The following is a 14,904-nucleotide window of genomic DNA, read 5'->3' on the forward strand; positions in this document are numbered from 1 at the left end:
TTCTGAGGATTAGAGGACATGTGTACGTTCCTTGTGTTGGTGATTTGGTTCAGTTGATCTTGTTTGAGGCTCATAGCTCTCGCTATTCCATTCATCCGGGGGTGACTACGATGTACCATGACTTGAGATAGCACTATTGGTGGTGTCGGATGAAGAGAGATATAGTTGATTTTATGGCTAGGTGTGGGAATTGTCAACAGGTAAAGTATGAGCACCAGCGACCCGGTGGGGTGCTTCAGAGGATGCCCATTCCCGAGTGGAAGTGGGAGAGGATTATCATGGATTTTGTCACGGGTCTTCCGAAGACCCTTGTCAAGTTTGATTCTATTTGGGTAAGAGTAAATCGGTTAACTAAGTCCGCTCACTTCGTTCCAGTTCAGGTTTCCTATACCGCGGAAAAGTTAGCCAATATGTACATCCGGGATATTGTGAGATTGCATGGGGTTCCTATTTTTGTTGTATCCCATTGGGGAACTATTTTCGCTTCCCTATTCTAGAGGGCATTTCATGAGGAGTTGCGTACCCAATTGGATCTCAGTACAACCTTTCATCCCCAGACCGATGGTCAGTCCGAACGGACCATTTAGGTGCTCGAGGACATGTTGAGAGCGTGTGTTATTGACTTCGGTGGTCATTGGGATCAACACTTGCCCTTGGTAGAGTTTGCGTACAATAACAGTTATCATTGGAGTATTGGTATGGCGCCTTTTGAGGCCTTGTATGGTAGGAGATATAGATCTCCGATTGGTTGGTTTGATGGGTTCGAGGCTCGGCCTTGGAGTACGGATTTGTTAAGAGAGTCACTTGATAGAGTGAGAGTTATTCAGGCCAAGCTTTTGACTGCTCAGAGTCGGCAAAAGATGTATGCGGACTGAAAGGTTCGGGATTTGAAGTTAGCTATTGGTGACCAGGTTCTATTGAAGGTTTCACCCATGAAGGGTGTTATGAGGTTCGGTAAGAGGGGAAGTTGAGCCCCAGGTATATTGGCCTATTTGAGATTGTGGACTGTATCGGTGATGTAGCTTATGAGTTGGCATTGTCACAAGGCTTTGCGGGAGTTTATTCAGTTTTTCATGTTTCGATGCTAAAGAAGTACCTTGCCGACGGTACCTACATTGCCCATTGGGATTCTATGTTGCTTGATGAGAATTTGACTTATGAGAAGGAGCCTATTGCAATCTTGGATGTGGTCGAAAGATATTGCTTCGGTGAAGGTGCAATGGAAGCAACGTCCTGTTGAGGAGGCTACTTGAGAGACCGAGTTCGACATGCGTAGCCGATATCCTCAGTTTTTTACTTATTCTGGTATTTCCCCGCTTTCTTTCTTTTCTTTGCTTGAGGACGAGCGACAGTTCCATTGGTATCTAATCTAACGACTCGTTTGGTCGTTATAGTCTTTTCGGCATTTTCGCCTGTTCTCTAGCATTGATTAGCTCATTTTAGACCCGAGGGGACCGATGGCATGCTTCCCGAGGTGTCTAGACCGGATTTGGGCAACTTTTGTGAAATATAGGCTTAGAGTGAAAAATGTTTGACCCGAAGTAGCTTTTTGGGTAAACAGACCTTTTTCGAAAATCTGTTAATTTCAAGAGGTTCGGATGGTTTTTTATGACTTATGTGTGTATTTGGCTCGGTGCCCAATGCACTCGGATGCATTTTGGGACTTGGGTTGGGATATTAGAATTAAGGCGTTGGGGGTTGACTCGGTCAATGAGACCTCCGGTGGGAATTCCAAGGCTGTGGGATATGAGCAGATGGCCTCGGGAATGGTTTGGAATCTTGATTGAGACTTAGAAAAAAGGGGGATTCTGGTACCTAGTGCCCGCATTGGCGGCACCAGGGCCGTCCCAACGGCACCGCTACGGTGGCATGATTGGCCGCTGGGGCGGTAAGGAGTATATTGGCCCAGATCGCTACTGTTACGGCGCCGCTGTTGCAGTCCCGTTACCGTTGTAGCGGTAACAGGCCTGTTATTTCATTAAGTGTGATTTAAATAAGCCTTTAGACCCTCATTATTTCCCATTTCAAAATTAGAGCTTTGGGCAACAAGTTTTGGAGGTAAATCTTGCTTATTCCTTTACTCTTCCTTTAATCACAATCATCCTAGATTTCCCCCTTCCCTTTAATAATCCCTTAGTGATGGATATTGAGAGAGGGTTTTGATGAACTTTTTCTTAGGTTCATTAATGAGGAAATTGATGATGTTTATGTTAGATTTTGATGAATCTAAGCTTATTAATCATATATCTTCCATTTTTAGTGTTGAATTTTAGAATTTAAGAATTAGGGTTTATACCCAAATTGAGGGTTTTGCTTAAAATCAGAAATTAGACTAATCCTTGAGTTAAATCAATAATTAGAGGTTGGGTTATAATCACCTAGTACTTTATTTGGCATTTTGCCTCCGAATTGCCCGTTTTGCCCTTATGGGCCCGTTACCCCAATTTGTAGGGCTAGAATTGACCTAAATTTAATAGTAGCAATATTTGTATCATTCTTCATGATTTCTAATCTAGAATTTGATTATTCTTAGATTACTTTGGTTTTGAGTTTCAGCGGAAGGGCAAGGCAAAGGAGTGAGTTGTTGGTGCTGCGGTTCGGCCATCCGGGTAGGTTATGGCTTACCCTTGGTGAGACTTCGTATAGCGAAGCACATATTTAGATTATATTTTCGGAGCCAGCATGTGAACCTTCGGGTATGAAGTCGGGTTGGATATTGCCTTACGTTGGGCCTAGTTGTGTGTTGGGACTTGCCACCCCGTTGTGTTGTGTTAACTGTTCTATTGTGTTGGCTTGATGCCACGTGTTGTTGATAGATATTGAGTTCTGTTTATCGTCTTGATTGCGATATTGTTGGCATACCTACTGTTGGTATTTGTGACTCATGTACATTATTGGCGTATCCATAGTTGGTACTTGTGATATTGATCATGATTATAGATGTGATTCATGCATTGCACCCACTCTCACTACATGTTACACTATTGAGATATTGAAGATACTTGATGAAACTTTTTTACTCGAGTGACGTGAGATGGCTGATGTCCGATGTTCATCCCGGAATCATTGATTGAGTGAAGTTGATACTTGATAAAACTCTTTTACTTGAGTGACGTGAGATGGCCGATCTTTGATAATCAATTTCGGAATCGCTGTTGCATGACCGATATCGATATTTGTTCCGGAATCGGTGTTAGTGCATGGACTCCGCGGGTCCCCCGGGGTGGTGCCAGTGATAACCCCTCGTGGGCAAAGATTCGGGGTCCCGTCTGTTTGTTAGACAAAGACCCGGGATGAGTGGCACTTAGATTTCATGAGTCACGCTGGGTTGTGCTATCGAGACGTCGATATTTCCGTCCGGAGTACATGTGTACACCGCATTTGCATGGCATTGCATTGCATTCATACATTATTGCATTGCATTGCATTATGACTTGATTGAGATGCTGGTGTTGTAATGTGATGTTGGATTGGATTGGACATATTCAGACTTGGCACATTTGGGATTAGATGCTTTGCATAGGCGAGAATGGATACTTGGAATTGATTACATTATCTTATACTTGTTGGTTTATTTGCTTATCTGCTTTATTATCTGAGTTGTGTTAGCTATGCTTAGTCGGCCAATGATGCCTAGCAGTATTGTTGTTTGTACTGACCTACACTTGCTGAATTCTTTTATGAATGTAGAGTATCAGGTTGGATCCACTTTTGTGATGCGTGGCTAATAGTCGATTAAGCTCTATTCTCGAGTTTCCAAGGTGAGTGTCACGACCCGACTAGGGGCCATGACGGGTATCCGGAGCTGACTACCGAGCACCTCTCATTAGGCCAATCATCATACTCAACTTGAACATATATAATCTCCAAAGCAACCCATATCTATATACATAAGCCCTCACGACCAAAAAAATGATATACAAAAGTACAATGTGATCATCGTGGGACATCAACAACCCACACGTATGTATCTACAAGCCTCTACTAGAGTACTAGACATAAGTACAAGATAGGACCCCGTCGTGCCCAAAATATACATACACAAAAGAATATGATCATAAGTAGCACCTGCGGAATAGTGGAGTGCTCCTGTGAATCTGCTGATAAGGTCGTACGGATCCACACCGTCTCCCTGTCTACCTGTGTGCCTGAACACAACGTCCAAAAAGAAAGGATGTCAGTAAGAACATTATACTGAGTATGGAATAATACTAACATGATAGAGAAATAATAGGCCATAAGGTGAAGATACAACCTGCTTAACCTTTAAGAGAATCACACATTATGCATATCACATATACCATCATCGTTAACCTGCATCTGGGTAATCATCGCACGCCACCCACTAGTGGTGTCATGTCCAGCCTTCTAGGCACGATGTAATCATAAGCAGCCCGCCTTAGCGGACACATGTCCGGCCATCTAGGCACGGTATAATCATAAGCAGCCTGCATTAGCGGTGACATGTCCGGCCATCTAGGCACGGTGGAATCGTATCTTCATATACATCTCATAAAGCATGCATTAGAACTCAAAGACAAACTATAACTCTATCGGGGTGACGTAAGGTCGAGAAACCCTGATTACATTATGGAGTAGCCATAATCATCATACCTCACCTTGAAGGATCTAGCATCATAAGGTGGTCTAGCAATAGGGAGTAACATCAAAGAATCGTATAAGGAACATTAGCATCGTGGAAATATCATCTCATGAGCTTTAGAATCTCTAGACTTAGACTCATCATTATCATCATCATATTCGTAATATATCTCCTATCTTTATCTCATAAGTAGTTCTCAATAGTCATAGGTTTATAATTCTCGTAACGTAAGAAGGTCATGGAAATATATAGAAAATGAGAATATAAGAGTCATGCCTTTATGAAAACAAGGGACTAGCCTCACATACCTTTTCGTCTTTCTAACTTGACCACTATAAGCTTCCTTCCGAGTTTGTAATTCTACATTCAAAGAAATTCGTGCTAAGATTAGATAATCGATAGCATACTTAAGCTTAAGCTAAAGTTAACGAAAAATTGGCAGCATTTCCTTTGTTTCTACAACCTCCTCCACATGATATAACAACTCCCAATCATCAATAACAACATTCATAATATCACAATCAATAACTTTGTCAAGTTCGACATTACCCAACTCTCACAATTTCCTCTCAAGGATATCCATAGCCATGGTGAGAATACAACATTACATTCATCCTCATATAATGTTTCTCCCCTGTTCTTGATATCATTTATAACATAATTATCATTGTAACATGTCAAGAATCACGATTCATGTGAAGCTACTACTAAAAAATGCTACTATTCTCATATTTGTAACCAATCTTCTACTTCCTTCCATAATCCAAGTCTTTCAACCTCTGAATATTCTAAATAACATAAGATGATCATAAAACTTATGTTTGATTATGTAGAAATGAGTTTTAGATGGAAATGGTTCACTTGAAGAAAACCCTAGCTTCCATTCCAAAGAGATTCCTTGCTCCCAACTTTAGCTATCATTCTTGCACTTGATTCTACTACTTTTTGGTGTTTGATCCTTGATTTCACCTTAGATTTTTCTTGGTATAATTGGAAGAAGGTTCTAGGACTTTTGAGAGTGTGGAAGAAGTAGGAAATGAGAAATAAGAAGAAGGGTCGTGCATATATGGAAAGAGAAAATCTGACCCGACCCAAAACCTACGGTCTACTATATGGACCGTACAAGTTATAGGGTCCGTATAATTAGACCGTACATTTCCTCCAGAATCTCATCTTCCTCTGGGAGAGTTCTACGGACTGATATACGGGTCATATATATTATACGGTCCGTATAAAGGACCGTACAATCCACAATTTCCCGAAACTTGTCCTCGTCGTTTCGTCTGATCTCCAATCCTTATGGAACCTTCTTACCACTTGTTTAACACTTCATTAACAATATAAGGGGAATTATAACTCTTCTTTAAGACATCATTAAGTCGACATTAACTCAATGCTTTGCAAATCCTTTCCGAAACACAACGTATACTTCACCTTTCTTAACGAACTTTCTTCTCTTACCTCAAACGTCTTTGGAAATTTAATTAGAACCATTAAATACTACTTAGTACTTATAGAAACATCATATACTTCTTACACTGCCTCATTATATCTACCATACGATGAGGTTAAATGTTTCGAGTTGTAACATTCTTCCCCCCTTTAAAAACATTTGTCCTCGAATGTTAAGTTCTCTGGAATTCTACAAATATTTCGCAAGAGTTTCCCCTGTAATATGGCGTTACCATCCTATCACAACTGCCCACAATAACAATGCCTCACAGGGCTACAATACAATGGCAATAAATTATGGCCACACACGACCAAAAGCATACATACCTTATAATATCGATGTCTCATCTTGAATCTTTTCCGTGGTTGGAAATAAATGCGTATGCTTGGAATTCGTACCCTCTTTCACTTCCCAATGAATCTTTTCTACTTCTGCGTTCTTTCCTAGTATCTTCATCAAGCTTACATCAGTCCTTCCCTCACTACTTCAAAAACAATTTGAGAGAGCAGCCAGAAATTCTCATAGAATCTTTCAATATTCTTCCCCAAATCTTTTCGAAATGTATCAATCTTCAGACACAGGTAGAACCAAGCATTTTGACAAGATTTTCATAGATATCTTATGTGATTCTTTTCAATTGCCACGCTTGTTTCAGCGCTAGACTTATCCTCATCTTTGACTACTACTACGAAATTGTCTTACACGAGTTTGCTCCTTATTTCGTTCTTTATCTGCTCTGCTCGCTTCCAGTTTCTCATCTAAATCTATCTTACTACATTTACTTCGCTATGCGGCCTTAATTTCTTCGTGTTTGAGTACTTTAAGCTTGAAATTCCTGCATAATCCATAAACTTTCTCTTCTAGATAATTATACACATCCTTTCTTTTTGAATGTAGGTTGCTACCATCCAGTATTTACATGCTTTTAAATGGTTCATTTTCATTTTGACCCTCTCTTATTGTTAGTGCAGCATCTTTCCGTAAATTCTGTGTCAAGCACTCTGCCTTTAAGGCTTTCACTGTATAATTCTTCCTAAATTGTTATGCGACATTGAAACTTCGCGTCCATGTAACTTGCTTGCGGCAGCTATTTCACTTGGTTTTCTGCCATAATTCAGTTCCCCCCTTTAGTCCAAATCTTACTCTCATCGCCTGTATCTCCTCGCTATAAAATCATTCGTATGAGCCTTTATTATATGGAAAAACCATTTTATTCTTGCCTATCTTACGCTGAGCCGAAGCCGCAATACTCATGTGATGTATCTTCTTGGGATTAATTCTGCTCTTCCGTCATATGCTCATCCGTTAACTCTACCTTATAATCTACCTTATTGTTATATGACTGCCATGTTGGATTCTCCGTCCGTATTACATTCTATGGCCCATATCTTGTATTATCTCATTCTTACGACTTCGGCGACTACGTTGCCTCGGAAGGTTGAAGACTACTTCTTTAATGGTCTCTTTTGGTTACCATTTTGTTGCCACGACTATCAAACCATGAGGGAACTTCCTCTAGCCCTATGCTTCTTTCCTCAATTCTAGTTAAGACCCATAGATCATCCTGCATATTCATCATTTCATCGATGTAGCTCATGACCGCCCTATACTCTCTATACCGTATCATCCACAAACTCGCCCTTTCCTAGCTCACCTATTAACATTTCCTCGCAGTATTAGAAGACCCGCAGGGTTTGACTCTCTTCCACCCTCCGTTTATCGAGTTACTATTCTAGTGGGCTTCCTTCCTATTTGACTCGCTGCTACCCTTCTTTCTTGTTTCCAACACCCCTACCACGTATATCACATATGCTGAGCATTCGTCACTCGTCATCCTTTTGTTCCGCCGATCAATCTTATCTTATTTTTGCTTTCCCTCATATCTGTAATAGCAATCCCTGTCATATAATCGTTCGAGCAAATTCTTGGATGCATAACTTAAACTATAATGGAGAACACAACTGCGATCATAAGGTCAACCAATTGCTAGGCAAGGAGCTTTTTTGAAAACATTTCTTCTAATATCGCCCCGATCCATAAATCTCAATAAAACAACAAACGAATTTATAACGCTATTTTCTCCGTTCTAATCCGTTAAAACTCTAAATAAACTTATTAACAATGAAAAAGGGACCTTAATCTTACCTTAAGTATGCATCAACCACGTCAACACTCTTCTTCTTGGCTGATTTGTAGCTCAAATTGAAGGCAACGCAACGTACAACACTTTTCTCTTCATGAGCTTCGGGATTCGGGGCTTGAATTTTGATCAACACTTGGTTTTTTACTCTAAGGCTTTCCTCCCTCTCTCTCTCTCTCTAGAATTTTCTGGGTATTTTTTGTCTGAAAATGAGGAGGAGAAGGCTGAAACTTCCTTTATATAACAAGGGAAATGGGCCTGACCCGGATTGGAATCGGGTTGGGCCCATTTCACTGCTCAGCTTAACCTTTCTGCCTTAAAACGTCCATAACTCTTTATCCTGATGTCACATACAGGCCCACGACCTATGGTAGGAAATATAATTCAATTATCTACAACTTTAATTTTAGGAGTTTTCCCTAATTCCCAAATAATGATGGGGTTTTGGTCTCGTGAAGTCAGATCACCCGAAAACGTAACTTAAAAACATCTTTTTGGAGGGCTTACACTTGGATTTGGCTCAAAAGTCCTTCTTGAGTTGTGTTTAACTTCACATATATTGTCCATATAACTTATCATATGTCCTTTATAAAAATCCCATCATGTGGGCCCCACCTCAGCTAACGGTTACGAGGGCTATATATCTTTTAACATATTATTCCAATCATATTGTACGAATTCCAAATATCATACTCATGCTACTACAGTCGAATTTCATTCTTTATACTTGTGATATTTGTTCCCCCTCGAGATCACATTAAGCCGTCTGTAGCCTTAGTAACATGAAATTTTCTGGGGTGTAACATGAAACACCGAACCTTCATGGTCGGGTATGCTATGTTATGGATATGTATACGATATGCATATGAATATAAATATGAATATGCTATGAATACGAAAATGGATACGAAATGTAAATGAGTACGGATATGAATACTGGAACGAATACGGATGTATGTACACAATCACGCATTAGAAATGGAAAGTCCCTATGAAAAGCAAGTGTTTATGATGATGATACTACTATCTCCCATCCTATGCTATTTCTTATGTTGTCTATTATGCTTTCATAATGATGTTGATCATGCTTTACATACTCAGTACATTCTTCGTACTGACGTCCTTTTGTTTGTGGACGCTGCATCATGCCCGCAGGTGGCCAAGGAGGCAGGCTTGATCCATAGCTTTATTACTCAGGGACTACATAGCGGAGCTCCATTTCATTCGGAGCTACAGCTTTTGGTATTTATTCTTTTGTGTATATATTTATGGGCATGGCAGGGTCCTGTCCGACCTATATGATATGACATACTCTCCTTAGAGGCTCGTAGACATGTGTATATGGTTAGATGTATTTGGCCTTGTCGGCCTATATTTTTTATATCATTTTATTAGCCTCATCGACTTATGTACATTGTTGTGGGCATAGTTGTCGATGATGATATAAATGAATTGTTGACAATGGAATTAGTATGAATAATGGATGGAAAGTATGATTTAGCTATATGGCTTACCTAGATGTAAATGTGAAAGTATGATAAGAGGTGCCCGGGTGGATTAGCACTGGGTGCCCGTCGCGGCCCTCCGATTGGGTCGTGACATATATATGTGTGTGTGTGTGTGTGTGTGTTGCGGCACTCAACCCAATCCAAATTTGTGAGCATGAATGCAACATGATATCAATGCCAACAAGTGTATATCATTGACAACTGTGCCACACATGGACACATCCAATATTAAGACCAATATCAATTCCTTTCTCTTCATAAGTCAATAACCAATAACTAAAGGATGCTAGTTCACAACCATTAATGGGTCACTAAGTATTCATATCAAAGTATCATGAAAGATGAGATTGAGTACACTGCATAATATCAATGAATGATGATAACATATCAAATTAATTGTACCACACATGGACACCTCTCTCAATATCAATAACAAGTCAAGTTCTTTTCTCTGTCCAAGATAGTACCAATAAGTGAGGGATAAACATACCTTAATCATGATAAGATGACTAAGCATATAATCTAGTATCACACACGTGGCAACAAGCCAATAAATCACAACAAGGCAACACACTAAAATCAAACAACTGGACCAACCTAGGAATCCATCTCAACTTCATACCTGAAGGTGTACATTATTTATCCAACAATCAGTAACTCTACATATGATTTGTTAATCGAAGCTAACCAAAAAGGTAAGTCGTAACCTACCTGGAATGCCGGACAGGAGCCACGAACCGTCAACCTTAGCCTTGCGCTTTCTTTGCACCTCTAAATACTCAAAGTCTAACCATATTTGAATTCTACATTAGAAATCAAGAAAAACAATACCCATATTGCTATACTTCTAATTTAGGTCCAATTCTAACTATGGAAAACGGGGAAACGAACCCACAAGGGTAAATTAGGAAATTTAAAAGTAGAATAGGTGATTCATGCTGTAGATAATCAAAACCCACTAATCAATTGCTAGGTTAAATCAAGATTAAGCCAAATTTGGAATTTAAGTGAAACCCCCAATTTTGGGTATGAACCCTAAATCCTCAAATTAATCACTAATAATGGAAGATCTAGGCCTATCAACATTGAATTCATCAAATTCTATGGTTATATGAGTCAATTTCATCATCAATTTTGATTTAGGAAGTCTAGAACTCATATCAAGAAATTATCATAGGAACCTATCTTCCCCTTTTGTTTCTAAAGATTTCTAGCATAGATTAAGGATTAAGGAAAGATAAAGGAATGGATTTAAGGTTACGAGACTTGCCCACAAGAGAAAGCAGCCAAAAACTACCCAAATCGCCTCAAGTGATGCTTCGAACCAAGAACTGGAGTGATAGGAAATGAAGGGTTTCAACTAAGCATTAAATAAGATTCTAGTCCCGTTATCTGCTGCAGTGGCTATAGGGAGGCTCGACCTGCTGCGGCAGCCATCCTCTAACTCACACAGCCGCTACGACAGCTATCCATCCCCTATCACTAGTCCGCCACAGCGGATGGCTGTCCGCTGTGGCGACTGGCCATCAATTTCTCACATCTGCTATGGTGATCGATCCCTCGCTATGGCGGGACTGCTATTGCGAGTCTGGTGCTGCTATAGCACACACCAGACATCAAAAAATTCTTGGCTTTTCACAAGTTTCAACCCGAAATCTGATAATCACCCGAGGCCCCACAGATACAAGACAAACATGTATACACACATTGAAATGTGCTAAGAACTCACTTGCGGCCTCGAAATTTTCAACGGAGGTCTAATTGACCAAGTCAACCCCTAATGACCTAAGACCAACTTCCCAACAAATAGCCCAAAATGTTCCCAAGTGCCTTGGGACCAGAACCGAACATCCCACCAAGTCTCAAACAACCATCCGGACCTCTCGAAATCTATGAAGTTTCGAAAAAGGTCCGTTTACCTGAAAGTCAACTTTGGGTCAAACATATTTTTCTTACAGGCTCAAATTCTCAAAAGTCTCACTAAAATTTACCCGATTACCTTGGGAACTGTGCCACCCATCCTTGCGAGTCAAAATTTTACTAATAGGGCTCAAAAAAAGGTCAATTGGGGCAAAAGGGTCAACTGGAGAAAAAGGGTCAAAAACACTATAATGACTAAACAGGTCATTACATCATATGTATCTGGGCCTGGTTTGTCTTCTTCATGGTACCAATTAATGTGTATTTTGTTAATCATTATTTGCCCGTTTGTTAATCATCAAAACTCATATATGTATCAGTCTAGCTGATGACAACAAGTGTGGATTGAGAACGTGAAGATTTAAAGTAATAAGGTACAGTTCCACAGTATTAAGTTAATGAGTTGGGTGAAGTTCAATTTTTGAAGTAGAGAGTGACAACATGGGATATATATTCATGAAAAAGGGAAGGAATGAGTCATCATCGACTTATGAAAGGCTGATTATACCGAGTCTTATTGAATTTGCAAGTGGTTTGATAATATTTGTCGATGACGATTATATATACTATTTTAATGATTTACGTAGGTATAAATGGATATGGGATTTCTTTCGGTGATCAGTTGAGTTTCTAGAAATTTGACATAGCAAGGTAATCACTAGGGTGATGCGCATAGCATTTTGGTTGAAGGTTTAGATGGAATTGGATGATGGGTCTTGACTCTGAAGTTTCAGCTTGATGAAACGAAACTAACAAATTTGGAATTAGCACAATCAACTTTAGATAAGGTCAGTTTTTATGGAAATACTAAGAATTGACTCAGAATAAGCACAAATTCTTTTTGGCTGATAGGGAGTCACGATTTAGACTTGAGGTGTGTGATAACGTGTTTCCTATGGATTCTTGATACTAAATACGACTTGGAAAGGTGTGTAAGAAAGATAATAAGAATCATAGTATTTTAACTGGTTATGTTTGGCAATAAAGTGTGGCTACAACTAAAGGATTATGGTGATTATAATGCTATTGTCGAATCAATCAATTGCTTGCAGAGATGTAGCTATTAACAAATCAGGTAACTCGAGCGGAGTTAGTTCAGATATACAGGAATCAACTATAAAGGAAGTTCGGCATGGAAAATGGAGATTTAGGTGTTTCAACTAAGTTAAAGGATGATTTGACCGGTAAAGTGAACAAGTGGTGCAATCAACATAATCCTTGCACGTGGAGGCTTTTATGAGGTTTGTAATGCATCTTCTTCAACTGCTCGACAACTTTGATATTTTTGTTTACCGTTCGAGGACGAACGTTTATTTAAGTGGTAGATGATGTAATGACTGGTAAGGTCGTTTTGAGCTTTTGGACTCTTTTCCCGAAAATACCTTCTTCGTAGCTTCGTTATGGTATTTATGACTTGCAAGGATAAGTGACACAATTTTTTAGGCAATCGGGTCAGTATCAGATCAAAAATATTAAAATTGCAAGTTTTTAAGTTTAAAGAAATAAGGCAGTTTGACCAAAGTCGATATCGGGGGTAAATAGGTCCATTTTGGAGTTTCGTCAATTCCATCAGGTCCGAAACCATTTATGACTCAGTCGGATGGTTGGTTCGGATCTCGAGGGGCTAGGGTGCATTTTAAACTTTGAATTTGAAAATAGTTAAGTTTACTATGGCCAACATCAGGTCAAGACGACCTGAGTTCAGTGCTTTGAAAGTTCCAGCAGATTCGTATGATGATTTTGCACTTGTCCACAAATTTTGGTGAGATTTTGATGAGTTCCTGTCCGCAAATTTTGGTGAGATTCTGATGAGTTTCGGATGAGTTGGGTTGTATGCTGGTTGTATTTGGTTTCGACATCATATTGAGCATATTATAACATATAAAACAAAGAAGCTCTTAATTGTGTTTTGACTGTATCATTAGATCTGTATCGTGATTTCAGAGCTATATCAACAAGAATTGTTGAATTCGACGTCGTATAAAGGAGTTATGGCCATTTTACTTCAAAATGATGTTGTTGGTTTTCTGGTAATTTTTCAAAAAAAAAAAAGCCAAATATTGTCGCGATCATGAGGAAGGAAAAATGAGTAGACAATGTTTAAAAATGCAGATAAAATAATTTTAGTATTTTGAGCATATTTTGAGTTCTAGAACTCAGGTTGTGGTGATTTTTGCGGCTTTCTTCTCGTTTTCGAAAGGGGTAAGTATCTAACCTTTATTTCAATGTCCCCCCTGATTACTTCTGTTTGTATTAATTTTTATCTGTAATTGGGTTGTATAAATTAAGGTTTTAAGCCGTAAAGTTGAGAAATGTTGAATCCTTGATTTGGTTACCGATTAGTGAATGGAATTGAATGATTTTTGAGATTTATAACCTAAGAGCTATGGTAATATGATTTTTCAATGAAATTCTAGTTTTGCCCTTAGGGGCTCAGGGTTACCTTTGGGGTTTAGAATTGAACTATAGCAATATGGGTATCATTGGACTCGTTTAACCTCGTAGAGTACTATTTTGACTAGATTTCGATTTAGTAATGAATTACAGTTCTGACCTTCAGGGCTCGAAAGTGGCTTTTTAGGTGACTTTTTGGACCTTAATTATTATCATACAAATATGGGTGTCTACGGACTCGTATACTCACGTAGATTATGTATTTTATAGTTTTGGAGCATTCAGAGGCACCCCGTAAAGGAAAGGTGTGATCATGAGGTTCGTGGTACGTTGTTCGGCCTTTGAGGTATGTTAAGATTTTCTGGATATCGTTTGAGGGATGTTTTTAGTAACTAAATATTAAAAATGAAATAATAAGGGGTAAGGACGTAATGAGGGTCTCGTACCGGTGATGTTTTTAGCATTGGTATGAGTATCAGTGTTATGAGTAGGATAGTAATATGCTTTGTAGATACGGATCGTAACCCTAGAATGACAAAGCATATGGGAATTAGCTGTTATGTGCTATGTTTTTATATTTAATTTAACTATGTTGATATTCATAAGGACCTCATACACTTGTGATAAACATGTTAATGAACTTGTTTGTTGTTGAGTTTGGAATTACTCACGATCTTACTTGAACTGGTTGTGTGTTAAGTCTGAAATCTCTAATGAACTTACCTAAACTTGTTGGCTATTAAGTATGGATTATTGATGAACTTACTAGAACCTTTGGTTAGTAAGTCTGAATTGTTGATGAACTTATCTAATCTTGTTAGTTATTAAGTCTTGATTTTGAGATATTCATTCTCTTATGTGTTGTGTCATGCATATGCATATGCAT

The sequence above is a fragment of the Lycium barbarum genome, chromosome 7 (assembly GCF_019175385.1).
Source record: "Lycium barbarum isolate Lr01 chromosome 7, ASM1917538v2, whole genome shotgun sequence".
Lineage (NCBI taxonomy): Eukaryota > Viridiplantae > Streptophyta > Magnoliopsida > Solanales > Solanaceae > Lycium > Lycium barbarum.